The 16,114-nt window shown below is 35.4% G+C and overlaps 1 protein-coding gene and 1 long non-coding RNA gene across 3 annotated transcripts in view; both read left to right on the forward strand.

The window, feature by feature from the left end:
- LOC140755783 (tyrosine-protein phosphatase Lar) overlaps positions 1-16,114 on the forward strand; it is a 511,387-nt gene that overhangs the window by 26,977 nt on the left and 468,296 nt on the right. The window lies entirely within an intron of this gene.
- LOC140755804 (uncharacterized) lies at positions 833-2,317 on the forward strand. Its single transcript, XR_012103840.1, has 2 exons — positions 833-1,200; positions 1,700-2,317. It is a non-coding gene; the product is annotated as an uncharacterized LOC140755804 (long non-coding RNA).

The raw sequence follows: 16,114 nt of genomic DNA on the forward strand, positions 1-16,114 counted from the left end.
CCGCTCCGGATATTCAGCGTTACGAATAGCTTTATTAAGACTAAATATTACAATTTCCTAGCAAGTATTGCGCTGGTTGGAATTGCTAATGCGCCGCCGAAGGAACAGTGAAAAGATGCGATTGCACCCAGCGAGCCCGACACCGCCGGTTTCTTGTTTTATGAGCGGCGAAATTGCACTTTCACGCTGAGTTATTAAATAAAGCTGGATATCGTTATTTATATTAATTTTACCTACAGTTTCTTAGACTAGGTTTGTTTGAAAAAAATTCGGTTTTATTGTTAAGAACACCAAATTTCCCTTTAAACGTTGTAATGTATTGCAGTTTTTTCGGGCCGCAAGAGCGGCTTATCTTGGTAATCGGGGAGAAAAAGTAACAATAATATCTTGAGAAGTCTAGTCAGATAGCTTGTTAGAAAAGGGGCTGCGTCTCCGGACCACAAATTACTATGATTTAATATTGCTTAGTTATCTGCGGGCTGGTAATTTGTTAGCGCGCCTCTCGGGCTCCGGGATGGGGCGCCATTGTTGCCGCCGTCTTTTGTTCATCGCCTGCCCCGCACGATACGATCTTGAGTTATTATGATTAGGATTCTTTGCCAAGTGATGCAAACTTGCTAATTCCGCCATTATCGTTTAAGTTTTAGTCATTTCAACGGGAGTTTTAAGCGAGCTATCAATATTTATTTACTGTTTACTACTCTAATCTTTTATCAGTAACTTCACGCTGGATGAAAAGGTTCAAATTCATGACATAATATGTATTTCGGTTTTATGTGCAAATTAGAAATGATCAATGATCATGCCTTAGCGACAAATGCTTCATAATGATTTCAACAGTATGTGAACTTTATCATCTATGTTAGATATTTTAGCCCCGAGATATTTTAGCCACTTGGGAATCCGGGTTCGCCAAATTTATCGATGGCTCTTATAAAATAACAAATTCCCTATGAAAGCACTTCATAACTTAGCACTATTCGTTTAATTCATAACGCAACTCCGCGCTGCCCACTAGATTAATAAACGTCACCTGGACTCGTAAAGTCGATGGTTAATATATCAAACGAGCCGTCATGTCACGCACTCCACAGTAACTTTCATTTCATATAGTGCTTCAGAATCGATGGCGGGATCGAGGGCGGCTTTTTCAATTAGTGAAAACATTCAATTGTCATTGTGTTTATAGTGTAATTGCCGGTTTGTTATCCATCCATCTTGACCGGTGTAATGGGTTGCCATCAGGGAAATGAATCGGCTCGCCGTTGGTTGTCCGTTGCTCGGCTGCCCTGTGTGTTGCCGAAATGGCTTTCTGTTTAAACGTAACGTCAGACACAAAGGCGTCTGGGGATCCTGTGTTGACGACAAGTGCTCTAGCGAATTACCGGATTTATGGCTTATTATTTTGTTGACGTTCCTTTGTATTTTTTGTTAAGACATTTTTGTTAACGCTACCCTATGAAACATTTTACTATATCCTTATTGTTAATACAATTAAATAACGGCCATTATAAAAAGTCTATATATACTAAAAAAATAAATATTTTATTGATTAATTGAAAACTTGAAAAATTCTAAGTAGACATTTTACCACCATCAGGCAACTTAATTTTTTCAACTGAATAATTTTTATCCTCATATTAACTAGTACGTAGTTATTATGAATTACTTTTATTACAACAAGAGCTTTATTTTGCAGGAATGAACTTGCTCGTACTTGTCTTGAAGAAATGAATTCAAAACTGAACTCAAGAGAACCCAATTCCCCAGTAGTTTTAAATTTATTTAATGTTTCATAGTTAGAATATTGTATTTTCTTTCATTTAGTTTATTTTCATAAAATCTTATGCTTTATTTATATTTTGTTTTTTACGTAAACCTTTTTTAACATTATCATTTAATTTCATAAATTTATTTTCACTATTCCCTATAGAACTATAGTTTGCCACAATCCATTAGATTGAACATTTGGTAGTCTTGAAACATAATTGTTTTCATTTCATTTAATCTATACTCTGTATTAGTCTCTTATACTACTTTTCCTTAAATTAAATTGTTCATCATTTCTTATAGTTTTAGCAACGAGTACAATAACTTTATAGCTTCATGAAGTTTTAAAGCTACAACACAAATTACATTACCGCTACGTACAATGTTGTGTAATATTCGTTCATTGCAGACTTCAGTACAATGTAAACTGTAAACTAGTTAACAATAATAATAATAATAAAGGTATGAAGGACTTTATTGTTTTTGATTTATGACGGAACAATAATTATTATATGTTTATTGTTAGTGAATAAATTATGTTAGGAGATTTTGAGGTTTTATTAATGAAAATATGTTTATGTTTTAAAAATGTTCGGTTTAAAGGTAGTATTACTTAGCACAGAAAAACTAAATTGAAACAAAGCAATCTGAAATATTCATGCATATTACTGTTTGTGTGATATTGTAATGTACTATTTTCTTTACGATCACATTGCAGTTTAAATCTCGATATAGAATATGGTAAAACTTATTTATATAAAACTAAATATCTTATTATTAAAGAAAATAGATAATTTAGGTTGCAAAAGCTGTTTCAATTATAGTATTTATATTAATATTTATATTAAGCTCAAAAAATGATACTTGCATACCTGTATATTAAGACACAAAATAGAATTAATGTTATTATTGCCCTAAAAATTAATAAACTGGATCCTAGATTGCAATCGGTATTGCTACTACAATATATTTTTATTATCACCCATGAATACAATACATTCTAGATTGCTTAGAAGCAATCAGCAATATATGCATACAGTAGCATCGTGCACTGTGATATTGTAGTGTAATGTTTACTTTACGAGCCCAGTACAGTTTAAATCTCGGTGTAATAAATTCGATATAATATTGATGAAATAAATTTACACACGTTAAATGCAACCACCTTAAGCGTAAGAAATACTATTATATTTTATTATTACCAATGTAAAGGTGATAAATAGAATAGAACAGATTCTAGATAGCTTAGAAGCAATCAGCAATATATGCATGCAGTGGCATCGTGTACGGTGATATTGTAGTGTAATGTTTCCTTTACGATCCCAGTGCAGTTTAAATCTCGGTGCAAGAGGTCAGAGCGGGCGTGTCGGTGGTGTGGCGGATTGATAAATTTGCGGAAGCACTCGCCACGAATGGGACGTGGCACGCAGGCTACGTTGCAGAATCTGCAATCTATTCGCAGGGATAGTCCAACGGTCCGTTTATAGTGATTGTTGACTGAATAAAATCTGCTTGTTATTAATATTATAAACTAATTGATGTTCATTTATCTTAAAATTTGTTTGGGTTGATTTTTCAAATTAAGCGCTAAAATTGTACCTTGTACCTACATTGTGCAAGTATAAGAATAATCCAAGGGATTTATACGTATTAGATGCCCCAAAACATAAAACTTTATACGAAGAATCCATAAAGTGTTCACGATACATAAGAAGAACGTACCTGCTCAGCTGCAAATCCACGGGCTTTGCGCTAACAAGCAGTTGTTATAGTTTACGCTATCTCTGTCATACACAAACGGGGATGAGAGATGGAGATACTGAAACTCGAGGCTAGCTACACTATGATAAAGTGGGCAGTAAAATGATCGGCTCCAGCCATTCGGGATCCGTACACCTGCGTCACGTGATCCCGGATTAGTAGATACTACCAACCTTCAGTGAGCTAAGACGGCGACCGTGATAAAGTACCGTCCATTAGGGAAGGTACCGGCATTACCAACTTAAAATTCGATAAAGCAACTTGCCTGAACCCCCAAATAGCTGTAGTTGTTGACGGATCACGCAATTTAAGTCTGGGATAATTGTGTATGACTATGGCATACTTTAAATATTCTAATTGTCTCAATTTAATATGCTTAAACTAATACAATCAATATTAATAAAAACAACAATAGTAATGGCCTAAAAGTGGTCATCATTAGAACAAAGGATTATTTCGGACAAAATTTTGTCAGGCAAACGTTACGTAACGTAAAAATACAAAATTATAGCCAAATAATACAAGGTAATAAATACTAAATTATTATCTTCACTTGATAAACTTGAAAATCTGATCATGATTAAGATCAAGCGTCGTGTTTGTGTCACCACTAATGGCCTTTTCATAAGTGCTTCCGTGATGCGTGGTCTCCAAGGACCCGCAAGCATTATCGCGGTTATCATTGTGTTACGTTAAACCCGTTGGCTTTCCGGTGGCTTGTTGCCGAATGAGTTGGCACCTAATCCGTACTTGCTTCAACTCTCTTAGAACAACTTTTTTTTTTTAATATAATTGAGCTGGCGAATAAGCGTACGATTCTCTTTATTACATCTGTAATTAACCAAATAAGATTGGAGTCTTGTTTAAGGTGTTTTTATGTTTTTACAAAGTCTGGATGAATTGGAACACCAGGTTTAGTGTCCTTTTGCGCCATGATTTAAACAGAACATTACAGTGTTTAAAAATGTTACATGAAAACATTAATTTTCTAATTGCGCAAAAAGTTCAGTCTAAACAAGTTAAAGATCAAAAGATCAAAAGCGCCAATACTATTTTTAAGAAAAAAAACATACTAAGCTGAATGCAATATTGAAATCAATATTTAATACGTCCTAGCGGTCGGCCTGTCGTTGTTCGATTGTTCCAATCTTCATCTGCCGATTGCGGTCACTGGACCGTATTGAGCTATTAGATATTATTGATTGAGGCTTATGACTCGATATTATATGAAGAATATATTTTTAACTTTCTTATTAACGACTAGCAAGAATACAATCGAGCCAAGTTCTAGGGAATTTAGTTTTCTTAACTTCAATTTAAGAGAACTTCTCTTTATAATCACTGAGAATATTCTCACTCTCATTCAATTGTAATGAATATCTTATCGCAGTTTCTATCAGTTGACTAATTTCAATATGCCTCTTTCTATGAATTCGTTGAAATAAAAACTACAAATTCCACCGTAAAATTGTTCAGTGAAAATACTTTGACCGGGTCTCTGAATGTATGCTCAAAATGTTCAATTGAGTGAATGCTTGTCAATACGTCATCATCCCAGTTCAATCCATTCAGAGGGACCGATTTGTAGAGGCGTACGACCACAGAATGTTCCAACACGCGCCGTAGATAATATATTCACCGAATTAGCTCCATTCATTTCAGCCCCAACTGGAGCATCTGCAACGTTAATGGTGCTGATTTAATTACCTTCTGGGTTACACGAACTTAATTTCCGTTTCCGAATCTCCGATCTTAGGCACTGGAGTGTCTCTAGTTGATATAATTTTCAACTGATTGAGCTATTAAGATGAGCTGTTCTTGATGGGTTCTCGTCGATTATGATTATTGCCACATTTCGGTATTAATACGCGTGTTATATTATATGAATGTGAATACAGATAGATTTAGTTAAGGAGTAACAGAACATAATATCCACTTAAAAGTTGAGAAAAGGAGAAGAATATTACAATGTCTGAAAGGATTTGAGAGTAGGTACCTACTCTAATGACAAAGAATTTAAAATAGTAATGTCTATCGGTAACACCGAAAGTATTTGGTAGGTAGATCACATACTTTTAGATAAAAGTTATTTGTAATAACGAAATATCCCGGGAGTTTGTTGTAATATCCTTGGCTATTGAAAGTAGCACAATACTGCCATGTAATTGGCGATAATTTCCTCTGCAGCAACATTTTACAACAAATATTTATTTTCCATTTTACGAGGCGAGGAAAACTAGGCTGATTGATCCAGTTTCCACGTAAAAAATAAGTTTGTTGTAAAAAGAGACCTATTTTGTGTGCCCATTTATTTGCGCATAATTAGGGTTCAAACATTGTTGGATACGGCGAAACATTAAACTAAATTGCTGAATTTTATTTGACTTGTTACTCGTAATTGTATAGCTTTGTGTCTAAACCCTTTCAATCGTAGAAATAAATTGTCCCTCAGACAAACAAAATAAGGCTGTTTATTTTTAAAGGTTGCTTAATCTAGTTCGATGTCTTATAATGCGTACCTATATCAGGCATTTAAGTAAATCTAGAAAAAGCGCAAGACTAGGCCTGTATACCTCTCACTTTGAGAGGAGACCCATGCCCAGCAGTGGTATAATAATGTGTAGACTACGGATTATTATATGTACTACTATTTCTACTACGAAGATTAAGGGTGATATACTTCTATTTATACAGTGCAGTTAAGTGTTATACCCATACAATTATGATCTTATCCCAGCCACCTATCAGGCAGGAGATATGAGGGTCACTCTCATTTGATATTCCGCGTCCGCTCCCGTAATGGAATATCGTTGTGAGCCCGCTGACGCCCGATGCGATCGATCTATATTTTATTTCCGTAAATTGCACGAAATGATGTCCGGTAACCCTTGTCAAGCCACTAAAAATCTGTCCTACCCCTCTTCCATTACGGTTCGTGCGAAATCAAGGCGCCATTTTGTTGTCACTTACATGTCCGCCATTTTGTGGAGATACGCACGATAAAACTTCGCCGATTTCACATCAAAGCTAATCAAGTTTTATTGCTCTCTATTCGATCCACTGCGTCTAATGAATGATAATGGAGTTAATCAGAATACTAAAATATGATGATGGGCACGCAATGTTAAATAAATTGTCGTGATATATGTCTGGGTGATAAACGTGCGTGAAGACTGAACCTATCCAAGATTGTGTAAAAGATTTACGTATTTTTGTCAACTGTATTTTTTGTACGTTGATTATGATTGGCGTCTTTACGATTGCACTATATTGTTAGTTATATATTTCATATTCTTTATTTATGTTCATCGTTACCGTATATAGTGGTAATAACAAATTCTATCCCTTTTTCTATTAATATTTCAGCTCGCATTTCATTGTTTAGCAGCTGAAGAATTTTCATACCTAATATATAGGTACGAAGCGCCTGAGATATTGCTCCTCACAAAAGATGGAGGGGTCGATCTAGACTTATAAAGAATTCACAGCGTAGTCCTAAAGTCTATCTGAATTTCGATTATTTTCGCCCGTAAAAGGGTATATGTTTTACAATCTGTGCCATTATTTAGGATCTTACCTACACGTTGTTATCTCATGTGCTTAATACATTATAAAGGTTTTATACTGATTTATTTCTACACGTATGTTTGTACCAAATGTGTTTCTACAAAGATTCTTATTTTCAACACTTTTGCCCTTCATTCGTATCGCGTATAATATTTCAGTTGCTGGTACTATCAATGTTGCCAACATATAATTTAACACTGATAGGTGGAACAAAAAATATATAAAAGTATAACAATTAATATTTGACTACGTAAAATTTACACTCAGTATAAACAGTATAACAGTATGAAACAAGAAATTATTCTTATAATGGTGTTCAGAGCATAACCGTGGTCGCTTGCTACTTTATTCTAAGGGTTTATGGTTTTACTTAGGGCTAGATACTTTTAGAAGACTAGATACTTTAGAGTTTGAATTTTTACTTGTATTATTTTGTTATTTTGGAGGAACGAAAGGTGCTTATTAAGTCCTTTATTTTGATATGCAACTTAACATCAATTAAAAATAACATAATTTAAGATATTTGTTTAGTTCGTGACTTTATGGTCTCTAAAGGGTGCTGTACTTAGTTTAATGTGACGTCACAGTCTGAAGGGAAACCAGCGTAATACCAAAGCGCTTCCAACGATAACTATTTATCAGATTATGATAAGAAGTTATGAGGTAATAGATGAACAAATATTCCCACATACCGGATAACCCATCTTTTTGCTGCGCTGTAGTCGGATAAAAAAATGTGTCACCTTAAAGCTATGACTGCTTCATACGGTTAGTATAAACTACGCAAGATTACATGACGTCACGTTAATTTATAGATCACGACCACGTCACAGCTCAAGTGTCTTGGGATTAGTGTCGGATGCTGTAGGTACGCCGTGCGTTATTGTTCACTGTCACTGCACAGATAAGGAGTCCTTTGTATCTCGTATGGGATCAAGTTGCCTAGAAAATGCCTACCTTTGTTGTGTTCTAAGTGGAGTGTAGTGGACAATCATCTGTATCACCGTTATCTTATGTATTAAATTCTCGTGTCAGTGTTAGTTACCGTACTCCTCCGAAACGGCTTTACCGATTGTCACCAAATGTTATATGCAAATTCAGTAGGTCTGAGAATCCGCTACTATCTATTTTTCACACTCCTAAGTAATAAGGGTTGTTCACCCTTAACATTTTTTTATTTATATAGCAACACAACGTTTGCCGGGTCAGCTAGTGAATAATAAATTTGAAGTATCATCTTGGAACTTAACATAGTTTTTTCACTTTAAGACTATATTTAAAGAAGTAAAATCGTTGTGATTCAACTACGTCACTAGTCACTATCACTACAACTATTTCTGCCTTATAATATCGGTGTTGAACTGCTGTATTCGGGTGTTAAAGGTATATCCTATGACAGACGTGCCTAGGGATGTGAGATTAATGGAAAAGAATCGATTAAATAATAATAGATTGTTATTTATTATAAATTAATAGATTTTTCAAAAGTCTATTTTAATAAAAAAATCATCAGGATTAAACAATAAAATAACAATTATTCGCATAGATACGAGCTTTTTATTTCGTTTACTGAAAATCTGAAATTCTGTTTCTAAAAATCGATTTAAACACGTAATTAATATATTCGATTTATTAAAAATCAATTAATGTAAATATAAAACACATTATAAAAAATCGATTATTAGAACATAATAATCGATTAAAATAAAAATCGACCTACATGAGGAATTATAAAATAATCTCAGAGTTCGGATCGTAGATGTATGCTTATATACTCATATCACATTGATACTCGGTCGTAGGACATATGTCCCAACGGCCGTGGACTAGATAAATTACGTGTGGAACGTTCATTTTATACTTATTGAGTCACCATTTTATGTTCCCATAAAACGCAATAATGCAGGACGCTTTTAAAACTATATGCAACGCTTCTAGAGAGGTTTTATAGTGGATTTGCGCGGAATAAGTAAAACTTTGATGTTTTATCTACTTACTATGTTTAATCGAAATTCTGTTACATATTTCGGAAGTGTGTTTCGCGTCAGTTAACGTTTACTTTGACAAACTAATGTTTTTATTCTAGTACAACAATAAAGTGATAAAATTCGTGAAATGTGAGGGGTCCAGACGCAAAGGGGACTCCAGTTCTACTCATGTTAGGAATTTTGATGTAATAATAATCAGGTAGTTTGATATGATCGGTATTATTATTAAGGGAACCCAATGTCCTTGCTTATGGCTCCTTGATATATTGTTATGCCCGTAATTTCGAAATATTAAATAAAAAATGATGGATAATAACAGGATTCAGTTTTAAGAACGCCTTAGTTATGTCAGTGTATACTTAGCCCATGAGGTATTCCAACTTAGTTCTCAGTTCTCACATATAATATGGTATAGGCGCGGTCGTGTTCGCGACTTCCTAATTAGGGTTGATTAGATGGGAGTTAAAATATTTGCATTTGTTATTTCAAGTCCAGGTTCCTTGTATACATAATAATAAATAATAATTGCTGTACAGATTCAAAAGGTACAATTTTTATATATCTTATCGCCATTTTAGAATAAAGTGTTTAAAAAATCATCATCTTTTACCTTTACAAAAAAGTTTCCGAAAAATCTTATCACAAGAACGAAGCAAGAAAATGTATGTAAATACATAAATACCTATACCTGCATTTTATATTCATCTTTAGTTTCATAAAAACTTTCCCCTGGTAACAGACGCAAAGCCCCGGGAGCCATGATCGAATTTTCATGTGGTGCAGTGCAAGTTGACTGGAAGGATTTACATAAAATTCCCCCAAGAATGTTAAGTGTATGAAATATGTCGTAAACTCTACAATATAGTGGCAATTTTGTCTTTTTATGCGATGTACGTAGTTCACCTTATGTTAAGTTGACTGCAGCTCAAAGGCTACCATCAAACTTATATAGAACACAATCTAAGTCTTTGTTACAATCACAATCATAGAACTCAATTATTTAGTTATTTGTAACGTTAAAAATAAAAAAAACATCGGAGATGAAATATCTAACGCGCTTCAATAGCCAGAAGGTGTTTGGGTAAACTTGCCGGCCATAATACAAAATATGGTAGATGCTGATGAGGTCGTAATATCTGAGCTGGGGTTCCCAGTAGGACACCATTGAGCAAAGTCAGCGCACGAACTAGAGGCGATTCACTTACTTATACCAATTTGTAGACAGTATCCTAAACAATATACGAGGGTACGTTTTTAAGTTCGCGGAATGAGGGACAAGGAGCGAAAATAAAATGTCAAAATTATTTTTCTTTTTCTACATATTCTCCTGCAAGACGAATGCATTTTTCACATCTTTGTATTAACTTATTTAAACCCTCATAAAAAATGTTTTGTCCTTGTCGGAAAAATACGAGGAAATTGCGTCCTTTACTTCTTCGTCTGTAGAAAATTTCTTTCCACGAAGCTCTTTTTTCATTTTTGGAAAGAGATAATAATCGCTGGGAGCCAGGTCTGGACTATAGGGTGGGTGATTTAAAATATCAAAGCCCACCTTATGCAGGGCAGCCAGTGCAATACGGCTCTTGTGTACGGGCGCATTGTCGTGCAACAGCAGGACACCTCTGGATAATTTTCCTCGTCTTTTTTCTTTGATGGCTTCTTTTAACCGCTCCAAGATTGTTGCGTAATATTCTCCGGTTATAGAGACACCTTTATATTTGTAATCTATTAACAAAATACCTTCTGCATCCCAAAAGACTGTCGCCATGAGTTTGCCGGCCGATTGTGACACCTTAAACTTTTTAGGAGGTGCTGTACCCTTTTTATGCCACTGCATGGAGTCTTGTTTAGACTCAGGTTCATAATGGTGAACCCAAGTTTCATCTCCAGTAACAATTCGATTCAGTACAATATCCTTATCTTCTCCACAGAGGTTCAAAAACGCACGGGAACATTCAACGCGCTGTTGTTTCTGAGGCGGCGTGAGCATTCTCGGCACCCACCGCGCGCTGACCTTAGTCATGCCAAGATGGTCATGCAGAATTTTAAAAATGGTTGTATCCGATACTCCAACCATTTCTGCAAGCTGTTTCTTCTTTAGCCGAGCATCTTCCAGTACTAATTTTTCGACTTCCGCTATCGTTTCCGGAATGGTCACCTCAACAGACCGTCCTGGTCGTGGGTCGTCTTCAAGTGAATCCCTGCCTTGCTTAAAAAGGTTGTTCCACTTGTAAACCATCGTTTTTCCAGGGCAAGAGTCCCCGTAAACCGATGACATCTCTTCCATTATGATTTGCACAGACTTTCCTTGCTTGGTAAGGAACTTTATAACGGCGCGATGCTCGATTTTCTCCATACTTCCAATTTTCTTCCGGATTGAGTTGTGTAATTGTCGATAGTTTTAAAACTAATGATGCAATTGTGATAAAACTTTATATTTATACTATTTATGAGTCACTTAACACGTACCGCCCTTAACGAGCCCGCTATCCCCCCTCCAACCCTGCCATTCCGCGGACTTAAAAACGCACCCTCGTATATGTACAGCATCTAATCTAAAGGATTTAATAATCATCAATTCCTTAATATGAATTCATTCTTGCTTCTCCTGAGAAATAAGTTGATTAGATCATGTATGTCTATCATATATTTCAAAATAATATAGAAGCGCTTTAATACTCTTGCTGTAAGTCATAAATAAATAAGTTCAGCAAGTCTCGTTTGATGATCACAAGAATCAAGCAAATCGTAATAATTTACCAGAGCATAAAACGCAGATGTATCAAATCAACAATAAACGATGAGGTAAATACGTCACATACGCTATTAGGTTTGGTTGTATCCAATCACCTATCCTATTTGAGGTTTCTAAGTTGTGTGACATGCATTCCGTCTGAGTTCGATCGATTACGACACTGTTAGCTACACTAGCTAGAAGAACAGATGTATCATCAACGAACATAGAGATAAATGCATATTACGTTTACGTTTGTTTTTACTACTGTTAAAGTTAAACTGAATATACAATACTGCCGCAACTCTATCATATTTTGTTAAATAAGTTCCGCAAGTTCATTGTTTGACACGCATTGCGAGCGGACCCAATCGATCGCAACAGTGTATCAGAGCATAAAGAACAGTTGTATCAACAGCGCACGTTTAGATAAATACAACAAAATATTCTGTTTGTATTTGCGTTTCTGAACAAAACTAAAAATACAGTCTAAATCAGGGACGTTACGTTGCTCGCAGCGGGATTGGTGCGAAATTGTTTCGCCGTTGTTTCGCGGCGCGTTTAAAACGTTTTTACTCGGTTTGCTAATGGACGCGGACTTTACTTACCGCGCCGTTTCGTTGCGCGCTTGTTTAGTATTAATTGCGCCTTTTGTCCCTTACAGCTGCCGTCTCGACTACGGGGGGATACTTGCGGCTACGGTGGTCGTACTACATCGTTTATGAGTACCGACGACGCAAATTGGGGCGGCGATTCCACTTTATTTCTCGAAAACAAAACCGCGCAGTAAACACGTCGTTCGCCGTTGAGGGAATTCGGTATTGTGTAAAAAGCGCCCTTGTCTGTGCCACTTAAATAGTAACCTTCGTTTTATATTCTATCTGCTCAGCTTAGCGTAAATACCCTTTAGGGCTTGCTTCGCTTCGACCTTCTATTCTACGAACTTACGGCGCTTGAAGATAGTGGGGAGCTAATTTCGGTCGTGTTCCTTAGAAAATGAACCGAGTAATTCAAGATTATTTGGACGAAGCCTACCTACGTATTTCTTTGTCTATCATCTTTAGTAGGAGTATATCACATTTATTTACTTTACTATGGAACTATTGCTCACGGCAAAGGTCCATTTAACATGTCGTGTGGATATTTGTTCCGGTTATAGTTTCTTTTTCTGATGACAGCTCGCCTCTGATGGGCCTTAAAATGTCATTTTACAAAATAAAGCCTTTCAGAACGTGTCTAGAGCAGGCGATCCTTTGTTCTGCTAAACTTCACTTATTTTCTTTCGAGGGACATTATCTCTATACTTTTGAAATAATGTATAAAGTTATAGTTTAAGTATACATTTAGTTTAAAGGGAATTAAGCATAAACTGCAAATAGCCCATTAAATACACCTAACTCGATTGTTATGGTAATGTACACGCGATGGGTTATTTTTATTTGTTAGTTTTGTAGTTCATACTCTTTGACATATGTAATATACTGTTTGGTATTAGAGTTATATGATTTAATGAAAGCATTTTTCCAAAATATATTTATAAATCGTATTGTATGCATATTCCTAGCAATCAGAAACCTATTTATGCTCTATAACAACGGCTTAAACCTCTCCTGTTTTCTGGTTTGAAAGGCGTGGTAAGAGAGGGAGACACTCATAAAAGGTATTCAGGGGTAGCTAAATCTGTATTTCATTCATATCTTGTATTTCAGGTAGGACTTCGTTCCTGCTCATTTTAGGTATCCATGCTATAGTGACTTACCATATAGTCTAGCTGACTGTATGCATATTTGGCAGTTAAAAAAGAACAATCAGTTTATTCCAATTTAGCCGCTACCTAACTAGGCACGAAGCCACAGTGAAGTTTCGTTGAATTTCCGACGCAGCTTAATCCACATGCGCTCGTTGTTTTTGTCAACAGCGAAATAATTTTATTTATCGCCGTCGCGGCTGTTGCGATGCAGTTGATTCAAAGTTTTTAATTAAATTATTCACTTGATAATTGTTGATGCACTTTGTCGTCAACGATTCGCCTGCACTTGAGTTGATTTAGTTTGTAACTGTGAGCGTTTTTCTCGTGTTTACGACTCTCGAAGGTAACTACCTTCGAGAGTCGTAGTCGAGTTTAGTTTGTATTGAATATTTCGTGCTTCTGATGTTCTTTCCCATAAGCGGGTTTTCATATTTTGTTCGTGCTTCAATTATGTTCTTGCCTATTAGCGGGTTTTTGAATTATCGTGTTGAAAGTACTCATTTCCGCGATTATAGGAGTATTACACACTCCTTGGACTATTGGCACTCTCACATTTGTGTGACATATCTATGTGTCACATATCTATTGGACACACACACACATTTGTGTGAAACTCCGATTTTGTGGGGAAACTTCAAGATTACGTATTTTCGTACTTTTTATACTAGTGACGTGGCAAGCGGATACTCAACCTTCCGTGAAAGTATGATTAGTATAACAGATCAGCAACCGATTCATATCTGTTTACATTAAATTAGACCGATAAATACGTTGCTAATGTTGGTAGCCTTGAGCACTGATTTCGAACGGCTTATGTTTTAAAACAGCAGCGTTTATCTCTGCTGTTGTAACTGCTTCTATAAGAGTGGCGGTGAGTTCGCTGCAGCAGAATGACGAAAAGTTTTACTTTTAGAATATTGCAGTCCCTTAGAAAAATGGTTCGCCATTTATAGTACATTGTAACCAACTTTTAACGCTCAATCATAGTAGTCCCTTTGTGAAAACATTTCGTTGTTCGCTTCATGCAACGCATACAAAATATGTGTATTGCTTTTTGCGTAAAAGGCTTTCAAGTTTGCATTGTTTGGGGACATAAGTGTCAAAGCGAGTTACGATCTATACTTTACATTTTAATGTTTGAACGAAAATATTGCGTTATATTTTTGCTATATAATAGTTTTGCTCTTTTGTCGTATCGCACAATAGCCTCTATGGTCTGTCATGTAGTGAGCGGGTTCTGTCTCAAGATGTCACTAGTATCGTGGGGTTTATTCTTTTGGTACTTAAGTTTGTATGATTGATTAACAAATGTTAACGAAGAGTTTTTTGTACACATGTATTGACATATAAATTGACAATGCTTCCTTTGTGTAAACCTGAAGCACGGAGTGTGTTACCAAAATCCGGGAACACACGAAACACGTTGTACTACACTGAAGATTTCATAATATTTTTCCTCCTATTATAATTTCGTTTTAATAATTTAGGTTATTCTCCTAAAGGCGATATTTAGTGCGTTGACTTAGTTAAAACATTCAACTCCTCAGTTAAACACTGAGGAAACGTATACGGGCTGAGTTATTTACAATGTTAATCTTAAATTACCAAAGTTTAATACGACCATTATAAAACAGACCACTCCAAAACAAACAGCGAAGATATTAATCACAGTGCCTTACGCACTACAACACTACACTACGCATGTATGCTCTTAGTTTTACACGAAGTTGTCCAGACCTCTACAAATAAAGATAAATGAGTACTTTGAACGCGCTGCCCGAGCCGTACCTTCAAGGGAACGAAACTTGTTGAATTGTAGTGATGTAAGAATAGGTAGTGTTATTTTATATACAGACAGTCAGATATATAGGACAAATGGTGTAGTATCAGACAATGTTTTTACGATCAAAATGACAATTCGATCAAATTAGATTATTTCTTAGATTTGTTTCAAAAAATATTTTAAGTTTACTATTTTAATTATTTGATTGATAATGTTAAATCTAAAACGCACCTTTATTTAGCATACCATTATTTTGCTTGTGTATGAAAACAATCGAAATAAGAAGGAAATGAGGAAAAACAGAAGTACCAAACTTTTTCGTCTACTTGTACATTACCATGCCACGTTTTGGTAAAAATGCGTACACATGCTTTACAGGCTATATTTCCGGAAGCAGAGGCAGAAATGTAATACATTACCTTTACACATTTCTTACCCCAATTTATAATATCCGTATATTACAATGCCAACGTCCACTATATTTTCAAAATAAATAACCACTTCATATTTCTTTTCGTAACTTTTAACTGGCTGCCGACTTAATTAGAATTTCCAAAGCTTCTGAGTTAACTGGTTAATTTTTAGCTACACGCAAAAAAGTTTATATTACGAAATTATTATAATAATTTCGAGAATGTCTAGAATGTTCAGTACATTATTATATTACTTGTTCCAAGAATATTGAACGCTGAATTCTATTCCAACTCACCACATTATGTGAGGATAAAGCCTGCCTTCCACGTGTATTTACTATAGAAAGT

The sequence above is a fragment of the Epargyreus clarus genome, unplaced genomic scaffold (genome assembly GCF_041222505.1).
Source record: "Epargyreus clarus isolate Ecla_fem2 unplaced genomic scaffold, WU_Ecla_fem_2.2 ptg000034l, whole genome shotgun sequence".
Classification (NCBI taxonomy): Eukaryota; Metazoa; Arthropoda; class Insecta; order Lepidoptera; family Hesperiidae; genus Epargyreus; species Epargyreus clarus.